The 15,546-nt window shown below is 38.5% G+C and overlaps 2 non-coding genes across 2 annotated transcripts; one reads left to right on the top strand and one right to left on the bottom strand.

The window, feature by feature from the left end:
- Window positions 1–1,731: 1,731 nt before the first annotated feature.
- On the top strand, window positions 1,732–1,803 carry TRNAQ-UUG (transfer RNA glutamine (anticodon UUG)). Its single transcript has one exon. It is a non-coding gene; the product is annotated as a tRNA-Gln (tRNA).
- Window positions 1,804–6,287: 4,484 nt separating this feature from the next.
- Window positions 6,288–6,369, bottom strand: TRNAS-GCU (transfer RNA serine (anticodon GCU)). The gene has a single exon. It is a non-coding gene; the product is annotated as a tRNA-Ser (tRNA).
- Between the last annotated feature and the right edge of the window lie 9,177 nt (window positions 6,370–15,546).

The following is a 15,546-nucleotide window of genomic DNA, read 5'->3' as shown; positions in this document are numbered from 1 at the left end:
CTGGCAGTGCTAGAATGGATGCAGTTAACCAAAGAGAAAACGCTATTGCAAGAGGAAAAGCCTGCGGCCACCAGATTCTGCCAGAGATCTAGAAGCATAGGAATCATCGCAAGTGCCAGACGATTCCTCGTCCTCCTCCCTACCCAGCCTGCCCCAACGGCCTTGTTAAGAGCGCTCAATAAATAACAGATGCCCGAGGAATATTTGTTGAATTACTGAATGGCTCTCTTTCCCCACTCTCTCTTTCCTTCTTCTTTGGTCCTTATTGATTACTCACATTTTGGCATTTCTGATTCAAGAGGCTTTGAAGAATCAGAACATGTTTTTTGGAAATCTCCAAATCAAAAATTCTTATCCTTGGGTTCTGTAAGCGGTCTTGAGTGAGTCGCTAAACTCAATGAAATTGTATATAAAAGTTTTGTCTATGTGCCGGAGCCATCAGATCCTCAAAGGACACGGATGGAGCTTCCTCATTCATTTTCCCAGCCACTATTAACACTTTGCAATTATCTTTTATGGTTTTCCCCTAACCATCTGTTAATCCTTTGCAGTCAGGTCTTCTATCTTCTACCTCTTTCGTTTTCTGCATGCCATCATCACCACCGTGCTGAACACAGTAGGCAGTCAAACATGGAGTAAACATGACTTCTAAGTCCTCAACTGAAGGACGTTAATTTTTTTTGTAGATTTTCCCTTTTAACTACTAAAGTGATATACACCTGTAAATAAAAAATATATATATCACAAAAGTGAACACAGCGTAAGTGAAAAACTCCTTCATCCCCAATTCCATTTCTCAGAAAAGTTCATGCCAAGAGTTTGGTATATATTCCTTAAACCTATTTAAAAATTAATATAGAAACAGAAATTATGACATAAAAATTAGGTCATGCTGCGTATTACAATTCAGCAAATTGCTGGATTTTGTTTGTTTGTTTTAAACTTAGACTAAATCCTCTCCAGAAACTGCCAAGCCAACATGTGGGTACCTACCTCTATCCCATTCTTTTTAGTAGCTGTATATTATTTCAATTAAGTGGGCAGGCACATTTTCAAGTTTCTGATATTGCAAAATGTTACAATAAGCATCCTTAGGTGTTTGCATTTCTGTAGAATGGCTTTTTAAAGAACAATTGCTGAGATAGAGATTATTTTGATAGATGTTGCCAAACTGCTCTTCAGAGGGGTGTTTATCGTAAGCCTCATGAAGTGCGTCAAGACCTCTCACTTGCATGAACCCTTTCTAAGGACCTGGAAGGGGTCGCCCTGTATGAAACATGTTTTTGTAAAACTTGCAAAAGTATATTATAACGGAGATCAGTTAAGACTGCTGCCTCTTTCTACTCCAACTTATCATCAGATACATCATATACTCCTTGGAGTGTCTATATCTAATTTTGTGTTGATAATATCTATTCTTTTTCTTAAAGAGGACTCCCTAAATTGTGTAAACTTTAGACCTCACAAAATGTGGATCCACCCCTGCTATCTTCTGAAAGTTAACTTACGCTCCCTGCAGGAGCTCAGGGGAGAGCGCCCCAATTGCCCTGAATTGTGTTTTGCCCATCGCCTCTTCTCCAGCAAGAACAAAGCATCAGATTTCATTATCGGTGTGGTCTCACTGAAGCCTGACCTAACGCTTCTGGGTTGAAGCCACTGCGAAGTTACTATCGAGAAGATATTTTAAGATATTTTAATCACGGCTAGGGAGGGTCGCTAACCTTTTCGGTTGGTCCCATGGTGTAATGGTTAGCACTCTGGACTTTGAATCCAGCAATCCGAGTTCGAATCTCGGTGGGGCCTCTCAGAAGAACCTTTTATAGTTCTGGAATGACATTCGAACGTGAAATAACGCTTCCTCTGTTTACACATCTGTGGGCGTATGCAGCAGTATTCGGTTCTCCTACTCTATTCAAACATAAGAACTCAATACTTTCATCTGGGAAGTATCGGATTCTTTTAAATTCAGCTTTCAAAGCGCACAAACTTTGCCAGCAAGGAACTGACTAGAAACGATCGCCGCTCCCAGCGAACTCACGAACTTCTCAGGGGCCCCGACGGAAAAGCTCCAGCAGCGCCCAATTCCTGTGATGGAGACACCACCTCCCCCAGATCTGCAGGTACAAAGGCTTCCTTGCCGCTCCTGAGCCGAAACCCCCGCGCGGCGTTTCCGAGCCTCGGGCCCCGGGCGCACGGTCTTCGCTGTGAACCTCACGTCCCGGCTCACTTGTCACCCCCTCTCGCCATCCCCCTTTCTCCGAGACATTTCACTCTCTTCTGCTTTCTCTCGTTCCTTCTCGTCCTCACCATCCACCCCAAACTGCAAAGCCGGCCTGGAAACTCGTCAAAAGCCGGCAACAGCGGAGCGCGAGGTTCCTGCAGTCCAAGCGGCTCGGCCCCCTGGCCGGCGGGAAAGTCACTGCCCCACGGGTCGTGGGCCCCCCGCGCCGGGAGCTGGCACTCCCAGTTCATCACCAATCGCCCGCATGTGTTGTGAGTAAAGCGCTCAGAAAGGGCTACACGCAGTGGAGGGGCCCAGAGAGGAATCCAAGCGTGTGTGGGAGAGGAAGGCAGTGGCGGTGGAAGGTCTTCTGCCTTCACCCTTCCGCCGGCCTCTGGTCTCTCCCGCCCCTGCGGTCTGGGGGAAGTGGAGCGAACCTCTGACCGCATCCTTCCCTGAAACTGCCGAACACTCGCACCCAGGGAACTGTTTCGCGAAGCTGAGGCTCAGGGACAAGAAATGTCCCCGCGAAAAATTACTCTCAGTGTGTAGACAGGGGAAGAGTTGGAGATGAAGCTGACCAAACCTGGAATGTCAGGAAAGTTCCAGACAGACGCTCGCTTTGCCCTTAGAATGGAGTGAGAAACGTGAGCTGGAGGGAGGAACGATTTCCTTCAGCAGGCCAGGAACTAAATTAGGAAGAGACAGGCATCTGTGTTCTGTACAAATTAATCTCTTCTACGTCATAAGAGACAACCTTTAAATTCAGTGATCCATAATATTTTCAGGGTCCTTATTATGTCGGTATTATAGTATTCTCATATGCAACACAAAAGCAAATCAAGTTCTACTCTCACCAGTTCCAATAATGCATTAAAATGTAAATATTTCACTAGCTTGCGTTATGAATTACTATTGGTTACACACAGAATCTGTAACAAATGAAGGTTACTATGCTGATGAAAACAGGTTCTTTCGGTTCCACTATGGGTGATTGATCGTACCTCCTCTTATATGGAATGTAAGGATGCTGATTGCAGAGGGAAACAACAATTTCTACTTGGGGTGTTTCTTTAGCAGATGTGGTCCTGCCTTCTTTCCACTTTGTTGATGCTAATGTTGTGAGGTCTCCCCCAAATTATCCTCTCATTTCTGCGATAGCCTAATAAGCCTTCTGTGTGTGGGAAATTTATAACTGCAGTTCTTCTTCCAAACATCACCACCTCCAGCCTCTAGCTCTCTCAGCCATCCACAGCACTGACATCCTAACCCAAAGTCAACTCGTCAAATAGATCCCAGATTTCCAACCACACTCCTAGGAATTTATAATATAACTGTAACATAAGGGAGGACCACTTCTTCCCAAATCTTGAAAAAGAATTTAATGATGTAATCACTGTGATCATATCCAGCATCAAAGACCCACTTATCCTAGCTCAAATCCAGTTACTAGAATTTATTCCAAGGTTCTAAATTAAGGTGGTGAAAAAGACCTGACTGGAGAGGTGCCTGCACCCAAGTCACCCAGGACTGAAGGGAAGGGCAAGAGCAGCTGCTACAGGAGGTGGAACGAGCCACAAACACGTGAGAGAGGCTTGGAGAGCATGTGGGCACCTCTGCTAGTACTTTACATCCTCTGTGGGTCTCCTATACCTTCAGGAAGCTGAGGGGATCCTCAGGTTGACAAGGACCCCCTCCTTGACCCAAATTTAGGTTCCTCTGAGCCGTCTTCTAAACTATGCCCCATCTTGGCCTGCCAAATCCAATTTTAGTAAAGAATACTAATAAGTCCAATTTGGGCAAGAATCCTGATAGCCACTTTATTGAGAACTCTTAGCCCCCTTGATATCCAATACCTCCACTCCTGATATTTGATCAAGTTCCTTTTAGTAATTTCCCATCCAATGATTCCCATATGTTGCGCACTGGCTATAAATCCCCAGATGCCTCTGCTGTACTAAGTTGAGTTCAGCCTCTCTCCTCTATTGTAATAGTCTTAAGTAAAGTCTTCCTGGCCTGTTTAACTCCATCTGATGCAATTTTTCTTCGACGGTTCCCTCAAAGATTTACAGATACATCCCAGGAAAATTTCTTTATCTGAGAAGATTTAACTCAGGACTTGAGGATGCAATACACCGTGTAGAGAAGGTGTGTCCAGAGTAGAGGACTGGAAGAATTAATGGCAGACAATTTCCTGAGGACATGAAAACAGATTTTCGAGTCTGTCCAAGATACGAAATATGTGACTAGGAAGATTGAAGGCAGGAGTAGCTTTCCTGGGTTGGACATTTATGGAAATAAAGAGAATTCTGGGTGATTGGATGTAACATGTAGATACCTCAGCCATATACAATGCTTTAAAGTTAACATAATAAATATTTGGATGATTTATTAAATCACAGATTCTAGGTCACACTCCCTGAGATCACAATTTAACAGGTCAAGAATGAGGTCCAGAATTCTTTATTCACAGCAAGCACATGAAGCAGTCTGAAGACCGCACTTCAAATATTGCTTTCAGCTTCCAAAAAAAAAAAAAAGAGAGAGAGAAAGAAAGAAAGAAAAGAAAAAAAAAAAGGAAGATCAAATGAATAAAAGCAAAAGTGATTCTATTTTTATAAATGTAACAAATATTTTGTTGTAATAAGAGAAATGAAAATTAAATTGCACGGCAATGTCACTTTCACCTACTAAATTAACAGAGACCCCAAGGTTGACAACACATTATGTTGAGGAAGGTGAGGGGAGCAAGGACTTCCATCATTACTGACTGGGAGTGTAGATTAACAAAATTCTTTTGGAGGGCAATTTGGCAATATTTCAAATGTCTATATCCTAGGACATGGCAAACTCATTCCTAAAAATTTACTTTACAGTATTACAGACGCATACATTCAAAATTATATATAAAGTTATTCATTGCAGCATAGTTTGTAATAGCAAAAGATGTGAAAAACCTAAATGTCCAATAGAGGGCTGCTTAAATAATATATAGTAATCCATACGTTGGAATACCATGCATCCTTGGAAAAGAATAAGGTATCACTTTTTGTTATGATGTGGAAAGCTTTCCAAGATATATTGGTTAGGGGAAAAGGCAAAGTACAGACCAATGTGCATAGTATGTTATCATTTGTGTCATCTCTTTTTGAGATAAAAACATTATTATTTTATGTAATATAAAAATTCATATATGCTTAATATGATTCTGGAAGGAATTACTAACATAATTATCTGTGGGGAATGTAATTAGATGGTTGTGGAATAACGATGACTGCAAGATTTTGTTGTATAGCTTTTTGTACCTTTGGAACCATGTAAATGTAATGCCTATTCAAAAAGTTAAACAAAAGAAAGAAATACAAGGAAGAGTTTTTCCCCAAAACCCACACAAGATGGAAATGACAAGCAGAAACTACAGAATATTGGCATTCTTTTCTGTCTTGCTAAAGAGGGAATCTGTGGATCTAACTGGGAATGTGGTGTGGGGTGTATTTTCGGTCTTGTGTCTTTAAGCAGAGACATACCCTCTTCCTCAAAGTCAGAGATCTTTAGCAGTAATCGTTAAGTATTTTATTGGGAGGAGGACACTTTAAATTAGCAAACGTGAAAATTGCAGTACAGTTAAAACTAGGCTGAAAATGTCCTGCAAAATACAATATAAATAATTCGTTGCCTACCTCTCTCTGGACGATTTTATCATTTTAAGTTCGTTAGGCAATGTTTTTCTATATCTCTCAAGTAATTATTCAGTTGCTTCCTCAAAAGACCTGGAGACTGCGTGGTGAGTATGAATATGTTTCCTGCCCTCAAGGAAATTACCACTTTAGATGGTGAAAGTAAACACTTTTCAAATGATTCAGCTGGTAACTTAAAACTGCAAGTGCTACTGAAGAGGAACAGCCCCTGGGACTCCAGAAAGTATTAATACTGAGAAACTAATTACCGCAGAAGTCAAACAATTTACTAAATTTACAGCCAATGAACAATTAACCCACCAAAGGTAAACGCTGAGTAGTCAGTTTTTACAAAGCTACGGTTTTCCTTAAAGGTTTGGGAAGCCTCACGACGAGGGTGGGATTCGAACCCACGCGTGCAGAGCACAATGGATTAGCAGTCCATCGCCTTAACCACTCGGCCACCTCGTCATGTGCAACTATGCAGAATCAAGTTCTTCATCCCCACATTTCCTTCTTTAGTAGTACTGTATCTAATTGCCTTTTCTCTGGTTTAATCGTGATACAATCTTCACAATCATACCCACAATCAGATATTTTTAGGTACATTTCACAGCAACCACAAAACTAATAGATGACGCTTCCAGTGGTTCGGTTACTTGGCACACGTGAAATGAACAGGTAAAACCAGTGTGCTTATGTATTAAATAGGTAGATCCTTGTTGAACACACGAATGGATGAATGAACAGAGCCAGGATTTCAACCCTGATTTGCTGAATTCGCTCCAGCCAACCGTTTTCTGTTCTCCCAGAAACTAGGGTCTCTCTGCCGTTGCATTCTGCATTCGATGGGCCCAATTCCCTACCTCCTAAATAGAACATCCCGGGATTCCTGTTTCCTGGGAAGGAGCAGGAAACAAGGAAACTTAGCTCTGTGATTCTCTTATATTTGTTTCTGAAATATGCTGGACTCCTAGGAGACGCCTTCATTTCTCTCTTGGGCTTCTCTGGGGCTTGGCATTGACCAGTCTGCGACATACAGCAATGGGAGAAAACGATTTGGAAAAAGGTAAAAAGAAAAAAATACAAGCACCCTGACAGGGCCGTTTTCATTCTAGATTAGATTGAGTGTAAGGTCGATTTAGCGTGGCTACCACCAACAGTGAGAAGGGCTGGATGGGGAAATCTCCACTAGTGCAGGACCCAGGATTCCTGGGTCCTGGTTGTGGCTCTGTCCCATTCACCGTGTGACTTTGGGCAGGCCAGTTCAGCAACTCCATCTCCACTCCCTCCCTCCGGCCTCCACAATTTTTCTTCCCAGGGGGAAGCTGAATTTAACAAGTTCAGATAAACCCAGCATCTAGAAACCACTTTCACTCACTAGGGTTCATCTGCTTTTCTATATTTAGTGTAGAATTTTGGAGAGAAATTTGAAGAGAAAAAATTCATAACTTGCTAAAATATTGTTGCTTTTTCCTTCCTATGAAATTTCTCCTTCTGTTCTTGGGTTTGGCAAGAGTGACTCTCTTCTCTCCCTTTCCTGTTCCTTTATGGAATTTCATAAACTCACTTTCAGCATAAAACTACCCACCATGTGAAACTCACCTGCAACCGATAGGTTATAAGATTAAGAATTTATTTATTTAGTGAGTCAAAGAATCACGTTTATTTTTTTGAATGAGGTCAGTTGTTATGACTTTCCTTAAGCCTTGAGTTAGGACTGACATTCTGCTGTTCAAATCATTTATGGTTCACTTCTTTTGTGTCTCTCTTTCACAGTTCCAAGGAAAACTAATTTTGTGCCATTGACCTCAAAACTATCTCTCAATACAGACTTCGAAGGGGAAATTTTCCCCGTTAGGTTAAGAAAGATTTTATTTAGACAATTTTCCCTCCAATTCCCCCCAGAGGACAGGGATCATATTTCTTCATTAATTGTATTACACCCAGTGCATTAGCGTGTAGTAAGCACACAATAACTATTCTTGAGTGAATGAATGAGTGAAAAAAATCTAGATTTTTAATAAAAGAACCAACAAAAACCAAGGTATACAGAAAGACTATTTTCAATTATTTAAGTTTTCTTGGGCTAATAAGTAACATTATAGCGTTGCTGTGAGGATTGAATTACTATGTAAAGTGCTTTAAAATGCCTAGCACTTAGAATTACCATGTAAGTGCTTTACATTATCATTAGTCATCTGTAAGAAAAGACAACCAGCAAGGAAAAACAAAATTGAACCAATACCTGTACAGGCAGTCCACAAAGGTAGAAAATCAAATGGCTAAAAACATACTAAAAGAAGCTCCACTTGATGTATATTTAAAGATATGCTAATTGAAATAGTTATACACAATATTCTCCCCTCCACTAGATTGACAAATATTTCTAAAATTAACAATAACAAGTCTGGGCAACTGTGTTAGAAAACGTGTTTTGAAATAATGCTATGGGAATGTGAATTTGCACAAACACATTAGAGGATAATTTTAATTTTACAAGTTCTGTAAAAATTTAACAGTTTACGTCCTTATTCTCTTCCTAAAACCCAACTATTAAGAGGGAGAGAAAAGCAAGTTCAAATATAGTACATATAATTTTGTTGTTATTATTATTATTTTAAATACATTTGTATGTAGGTAGATTGATAAAGAGTTTTAGACGGTATTAATGAGAGCCATTTAGCCTCAACCTCAATTTTATGAAGGCTTAAAATTACTCTTTTCTTGATACCCACAAAATACATTATACATACAACTATTGTATATTTATTTGGTGTTAAAAGAGCTCACCTTTAAATATAATTATTTCAAATATATCCCAATTTTTAGAATCTTTCTTTTGTCTTTCTTTATTTTTGATTTTCTGGGAGACTCAAAAAAAGGAAAAGCAAACTAAATCCAAAGTAAGCAAAATAAAAGAAATAATAAAAATCAGAACAGAAATCAATGAAACTGAAAACAGGAAAACAACAGAGAAAAATAATAAAGTCAAAATCTGGTTCTTTGAACAAAATCAGTGAAATTGATAAACCCCTTGGTTCTCTAAGCTAACCAAGAACAAAAGGGAGAAGACACAAATCACTAAAATCAGGAATGAAAGGGGGAGCCATCACTACTGATCCCATATATGTTAAAAGAATAATAGGGGCCAGCTCCATGGCCGAGTGGTTAAGTTCGCATGCTCTGCTGCGGCAGCCCAGGGTTTGGATCCTGGGCGCAGACATGGCACCACTCATCAGGCCACGTTGAGGTGGCATCCCACATCCCACAACTAGAAGGACCTGCAACTAAGATTTACAACTGTGTACAGCGGGGATTCGGGGAGATAAAGCAGAAAAAAAAAAAAAAAAAAAAAAGATTGGCAACAGTTGTTAGCCCAGATGCCAATCTTTAAAAAAAAAAAAAAGAATAATAAAGTTTTATTATGAACAACTCTCTGCCCACAAACTTGATAACTGATAAAATAGGCCAATTTCTTGAAAGAGACAGTCTGCCAAAATTCACAGAAAGAGATAAATATCTGAATTGGCTTATATCTATTAAATAAATTGGATCAATAATTAATAATCTTCTGAAACAAAAAGCACCAGGCCCAAATGGTCTCACTAGTGAATTCTTCCAAATATTTAAGGAGGAAATTATTCCAATTCTCTACAGTCTGTTCCAGTAAATAGAAGAAGGAACACTTCTTAACTCATTCTATGTGGTCAACATTACTGTAATAATAAAACCAGTTGAAGACATTCCAAGAAAAGAAAGCAGGCCAATATCTTTCATAAACACAGATGTGAAAATGCTCAACAAACTATTAGCAAATTATCTAACAATGTGTAAAGAGAGTTATACAACATGGCCAAGTGGGATTTATTCCAGTTATGCAAGGCTGGTTCAATATTCAAAAAGCAATTAATGTAATCCATCACATCTACTAACTAAAGAAGAAAAATCATCTAACCATATCAATAAATACAGAAAAAGTATTTAATAAAATCCAACACCCATTCATAACAAAACCTCTCAGAAAACTAGGAATAGAGGGAAACTTCCTCAATTTTATTTTAAAAAACTACAAGAAAACCTACAACTAACATCATACTTAATGATGAACCATCATGTTTAATGGTGATAGGCTTTCCTCCTAAGATCAGGAACAAGGCAAGGATGTCCTCTCTCACTACTCCTATTCAACATCATACTGGAAATCATAACTAATGCAATAAGACAAGAAAGGAAAATAAAAGGTAAACAAATTGGGAAGGAAGAAGTAAAACTGTCTTTGTTCATAGATGACATGATTGTCTCTGTAGAAAATCTGAAAAAATTGATAAACAGAACAAAAACAAATGTTAGAAATAGTAGGTCATTATAGCAAGGTTTCAGGATACAAGGTTAATATGCAAAAGTCAATTGCTTTCCCATATACCAGCAAGGAGCATTTGAAACTTGAAATTAGGAGCACAGCATTTACATTTGCACAAAAAAAAAGAAAGAGAAAGAAACATGTAGATATAAATCTAACAAGATATGTACAAGATTTTTGTGAGAAAAACTATGAAACTCTGATGAAATAAATCAAAGAAGATTTAAATAAATGGAGGGGTATTCCATATTCATGGATAGGAAGATTCAATATTGTCAAGACATCAGTTCTTCCCATTTGATCTATAGATTCAACATAATCCCAATCAAAACCCCAGCAAGCTACTTTGTGGATATCAACAAACTGATTCTAAAGTTTATATGGAAAGACAAAAGACCCAGAATAGCCAAAACAATGCAAAAGAACAAAGCCAAAAGACTGCATTATCCAACTTCAAAGCTACAGTAATCAATGCAGTGTGATATTAGCAAAAGAATAGAAAAATAGATCAATGGAAAGAATAGAGAACCCAGAAACAGACCCACACAAATATAGTCACCTTATCTTTGACAAAGAAGCAAAGGCAGTTCAAAGGAGAAAGGATATTATTTTCACCAAATTGTACTGAAACAATTGGACATAAATATGCAAAAAACACTTTTAAAAAAGATTTTAGATACTGATCTTCTCTTTTTCACAAAAATTAACTCAAAATGAATAATAAACCTAAATGTAAAGTGCAAAACTATAAAATTTCTAGCAGATAACATAAGAGAGAATCTAGGTGATGTTGTAAGCAGTGAGTTTTTAGATATGACACCAAAAGCACAATCCTCAGAAGAAATAATTGATAAGTGGTACATCATTAAAATTGAAAACTTCTACTCTGCAAAACTCAATTTCAAGAGAATGAGAAGACAGACCACAGACTGGGAGAAAATATTTTCAAAACACATATCTGACAAAGAACTGGTAGCCAAAATATACAAAGAACACTTAAAACTCAACAGTAAGAAAACAACAAATAACCCAATTAAAAATAAGCTAAAGATATGGACACCACACCAAAGATATACAGATAGCAAATCAAGCATATGAAAAGATGCTCAACATTATATGTAATTAGAGAATTGCAAATTAAAACAACAATGAGATACCACTACACACTTATTAGCATGGCCAAACCCAAAACATGGACAACACCAAATGTTGATCAGGATATGGAGCTACAGGAACTCTCATTCATTGCTAAGAGAAATGCAAAATATTACAGCCACTTTGAGAGACAGTTTGGCAGTTTCTTACAAAACTAAAGATACTCTTACCACACAATCTAGCAATTGCACTCCTCGGTTTTACCCATATGAGTTGAAAACTTGAGCCCACAGAGAAGCTTGCACACAGATGTTTATAGCAGATTTATTCATAATTGCCAAAACTTAGAAGCAATCATCCTCCAGTAGGTGAATAGATAAATAAACTGGTACATCCAGACAATGGAATATTATTCAGTACTAAAAAGAAATGTACTATTAATCCATGAAAAGACATAGAGGAACATTAAAAGCATATTACTCAGTGAAAGAAGCCAATTTGAAAAAGCTACATATTGTATGATTCCAACTATATAACATTCTAGAAAAGACAAAACTATGGAGGCAGTGAAGGAATCAGTGGTTGCCAGGAGTTAGGGAAGAGAGAGGGATGAATAGGCAAAGCACAGTGAAGTTTTAGGGCAGTGAAACTATTTTCTGTGATACTATAAAGTTAGATACATGTCATTATACATTTGTGAAAACCCATCTCATGAACAACTTCAAGAGTGGACTCTAATGTAAACTACAGACTTTGGGTGATAATGATGTGTCAAAGTAGTTTTATTGATTCTAAGAAATTTATCACTCTGGTGAGGATGTTGGTAGTGGCAGAGGTTGTACGTGCATGGGGGCAAGGAGTATATGGGAACACTGTACTTTCTGCTTAATTTTCCTGTGAATCTAAATTTTCTCTAAAAAGTAAAGTCTATTTAAAAATGTATATAGGGCTGATCAGTGTCAGCATCATGACAGAGTGAGCTCTATTCTTATCTCTTCCCTCTAAGATACAATGAAAAGGACATAAACTAAGGATGTTCATAAACTAAGGACATAAACTAAGGATGTTCATAAACTAAGGAGAACATTCACACAACACAATACATGTCTGAGTGATCCACACAGCCACACATCTGAAGGTTCAGGTGCTGGGCCCCCTAGGAGGCAGTGGAATGAGGTAAGGAGATCTCCTCTCACTCCTGAGTGGCAGTGATCTAGGGCACAGGACCTCACGTGGTGGCTGGCGTGTGGCACTTAAAAGAGGAGAGGGAAAAGGCAGCCCTCCATGGGAACACTGTGCTCTTGGACCTGTCTCCAAGCTTGTGGAAACGCTCCACACCAAGGCAGCTAAGCAATCTTGGGAGTGTCCACACCAAGCTGAGTAGTCCAAGCCAACAGACAGTGAGTACAGAATGGGGGCATGTGGGATTGTGCTCACAAAAGAAAGTGCCCCTTCCCCCTACCTGGTGCACCAGCTCAGCTTGTCGGCCAGAATAGGGGATCCCTGCCAGAGTGCTTGTGCATATGTGGGTAAAGTAGCAGTGCCCAGTGGACAAAGGCAGATAGGCCCTGTTGGCTCAGCTTCCAAAGGACAGGCACATCTGCCAGGGGTCACAGAGGGGTCCAGAAAACACAGCTCCTTCCCCTCCCAGTGGTGGCAGGTGGAATCTGCGACCAGATATTACCACTATGCAACAGCAAAAGTCCACCCCATCACATAACACGAAGAAATATATTAACACTCCAAACCAGAAGAAAAATGACAAGTAACCAGAAATCAATCCTGAAGTCACAGAAATTTACAACCTAAATGACAGAGAATTCAAAGAGATATCATAAAGAAACTCAATGAGTTAAAAGAAAACTCAGAAAGACAGTTTAATGATCTCAGGAATAAAATTAATGAACAGAGGGAATTCTTCACAAAAGAGATTGAAACTATAAAAAACACCAATCAGAAATGTTGGAGATGAAAAAACACAATGAATGAAATCAAGAAAAATCTGTAGTCTTTAAAAAATAAAGCTGATATTATAGAGGACAGAATCAGTAATTTAGAGGACAGAAATATGGAAATGTTGCTGATGGAAGAGGAGAGAGAACTAAGACTGAAAAGAAATGAAGAAATTCTCTGGGAAATATCTGACTCAATTAGGAAATGAAACATAAAGATTACAGGTATTCCAGAGGGGGAAGAGAAAGATAAAGGAGCAGAGAACTTATTCAAAGAAATAATAGCTGAGAACTACCCAAACCTGGGGGGGGGGGGGGAGCTGGAATTACATGTAAACCAAGCTAACAGAACTACTCCTAATTACCAATGTAAAAAGACCTTCTCCAAAGCATTATTATTAAAACTTGCAAAAGTCAATAACAAAGAAAAACTACTAAGGGCAGCAAGGCAGAAGAAAATGACCTACAAAGGAACCCCTATCAGGCTTTCAGTGAATTTCCCAGCAGAAACTTTACAGTCTAGGAGAGAGTGGAGTGATATATTCAAAATTCTGAAAGACAAAAACTTTCAGCCAAGAGTACTCTATCCAGCAAAAATATCCTTCAGATATGGTGGAGGAATAAAAACTTTTCCAGATAAACAAAAGCTGAGGGGGTTCAACACCACAAGACCCTCCCTACAAGAAATGATCAAGAAGGACCTCATACCTAAAAAAAAGAAAGCAATTACAAAGCCTTAAGCAAGGAGATAAATAGGCAGCCAAAATTTAAAAAGTTGCAGCTCTCTATCAGAAAAGGTTAGCAAACACTTAATTATAACATTAAAAATAAAGGGAAGGAAAGTATAAAAATAACTATAATCATTTCGTTTTACTCGCAATACAAAACAGAGTAAATTGTCACAATGATAACTTAGATGGGGAAGGAGAAAGGAATAGAAACTGCTTAGACTAAGGAAATAAGAGACTCAGAAAATGGACTATCTCATCTATGAGATCTTTCATTCAAACCTCCTAGTAACCACTAAGCCAAAAATCTGAATAGAGACACAAATGAAAAATAAAGAGGAAACTGAGAAAACCATCATAGAGAAACACCAAACTGAATTGGCAGTCCAAAATACATTAGACAAAAAACAAAGGAAATCTAGAACAAAAGGAAAACAAGTGATAAAATGGCAGTATTAAGGCCTCATATATCAATAATCACTCTAAATGTAGATGGATTGAATTCTCTAATCAAAAGAGACAGAGTGGCTGGATGGATTAAAAAACAAGACCTAACAATATGCTGCATCCAGGAAACATATCTCAGCTCTAAAGATAAACACTCGCTCAGAGTGAAGGAATGGAAGATAATACTCCAAGCTAATGGCAAATGAAAGAAAGCAGGTGTTGCCATACTTATATCTGACAAAGTGCACTTCAGGATAAAAAAGACAATGAGAGACAAAGATGGGCAGTATATAAGGATAAAAAGGACACTCCTCCAAGAGGACATAACACTTACAAGTATCTATGCACCTAACACAGGAACACCAAAGTACATAAAGCAACTATTAACAGAACTAAAAGGAGAAATTAACAGCAACACAGTAACAGTAGGGGACCTCAACACCCCACTTACATCAATGGGTAGATCATCTAGACAGAAAGCCAACAAGGAAATAGTGAAATTAAATGAAAACCTAGCCCAGATGCACTTAATAGACACATAGAACACTCCATCCAAAATCAGCAGAGGACACATTCTTCTCAAGTGCACATGGAACATTCTCAAAGACAGACTATATGTTGGGAAACAAGGCAAGCCTCAATAAATTTGAGAAGATTGAAATCAGATCAAGCATCTTTTCTGACCATAATGCTATGAAACTAGAAATCAACTACAAGAAAAAGGCTGGGAAAGTGACAAATATGTGGAGACTAAACAACATGCTACCAACAATGGTACAACAACAACCAAACCAATGGATCAATGAAGAAATTAAAGAAGAAATAAAAAAATATATGAAGACAAATTAAAATGAAAATATACCATACCAATTCATATAGGATGCAGCAACAGCAGTCCTAAGAGGGAAATTCATAGCAATACAGGCCCACCTTAGCTAACAAGAAAAATCTCAAATAAGTAATCTTAAACTACACCTAGCAGAAGTAGAAAAAGAACAAACAAAGCTCAAAGTCAGCAGAAGGAGGGAAATAATAAAAATTATGGCAGAAATAAACGAAATTG

This window comes from Equus asinus, chromosome 8 (genome assembly GCF_041296235.1).
Source record: "Equus asinus isolate D_3611 breed Donkey chromosome 8, EquAss-T2T_v2, whole genome shotgun sequence".
NCBI lineage: Eukaryota > Metazoa > Chordata > Mammalia > Perissodactyla > Equidae > Equus > Equus asinus.
This window is presented reverse-complemented; position numbering and strand designations above follow the sequence as displayed.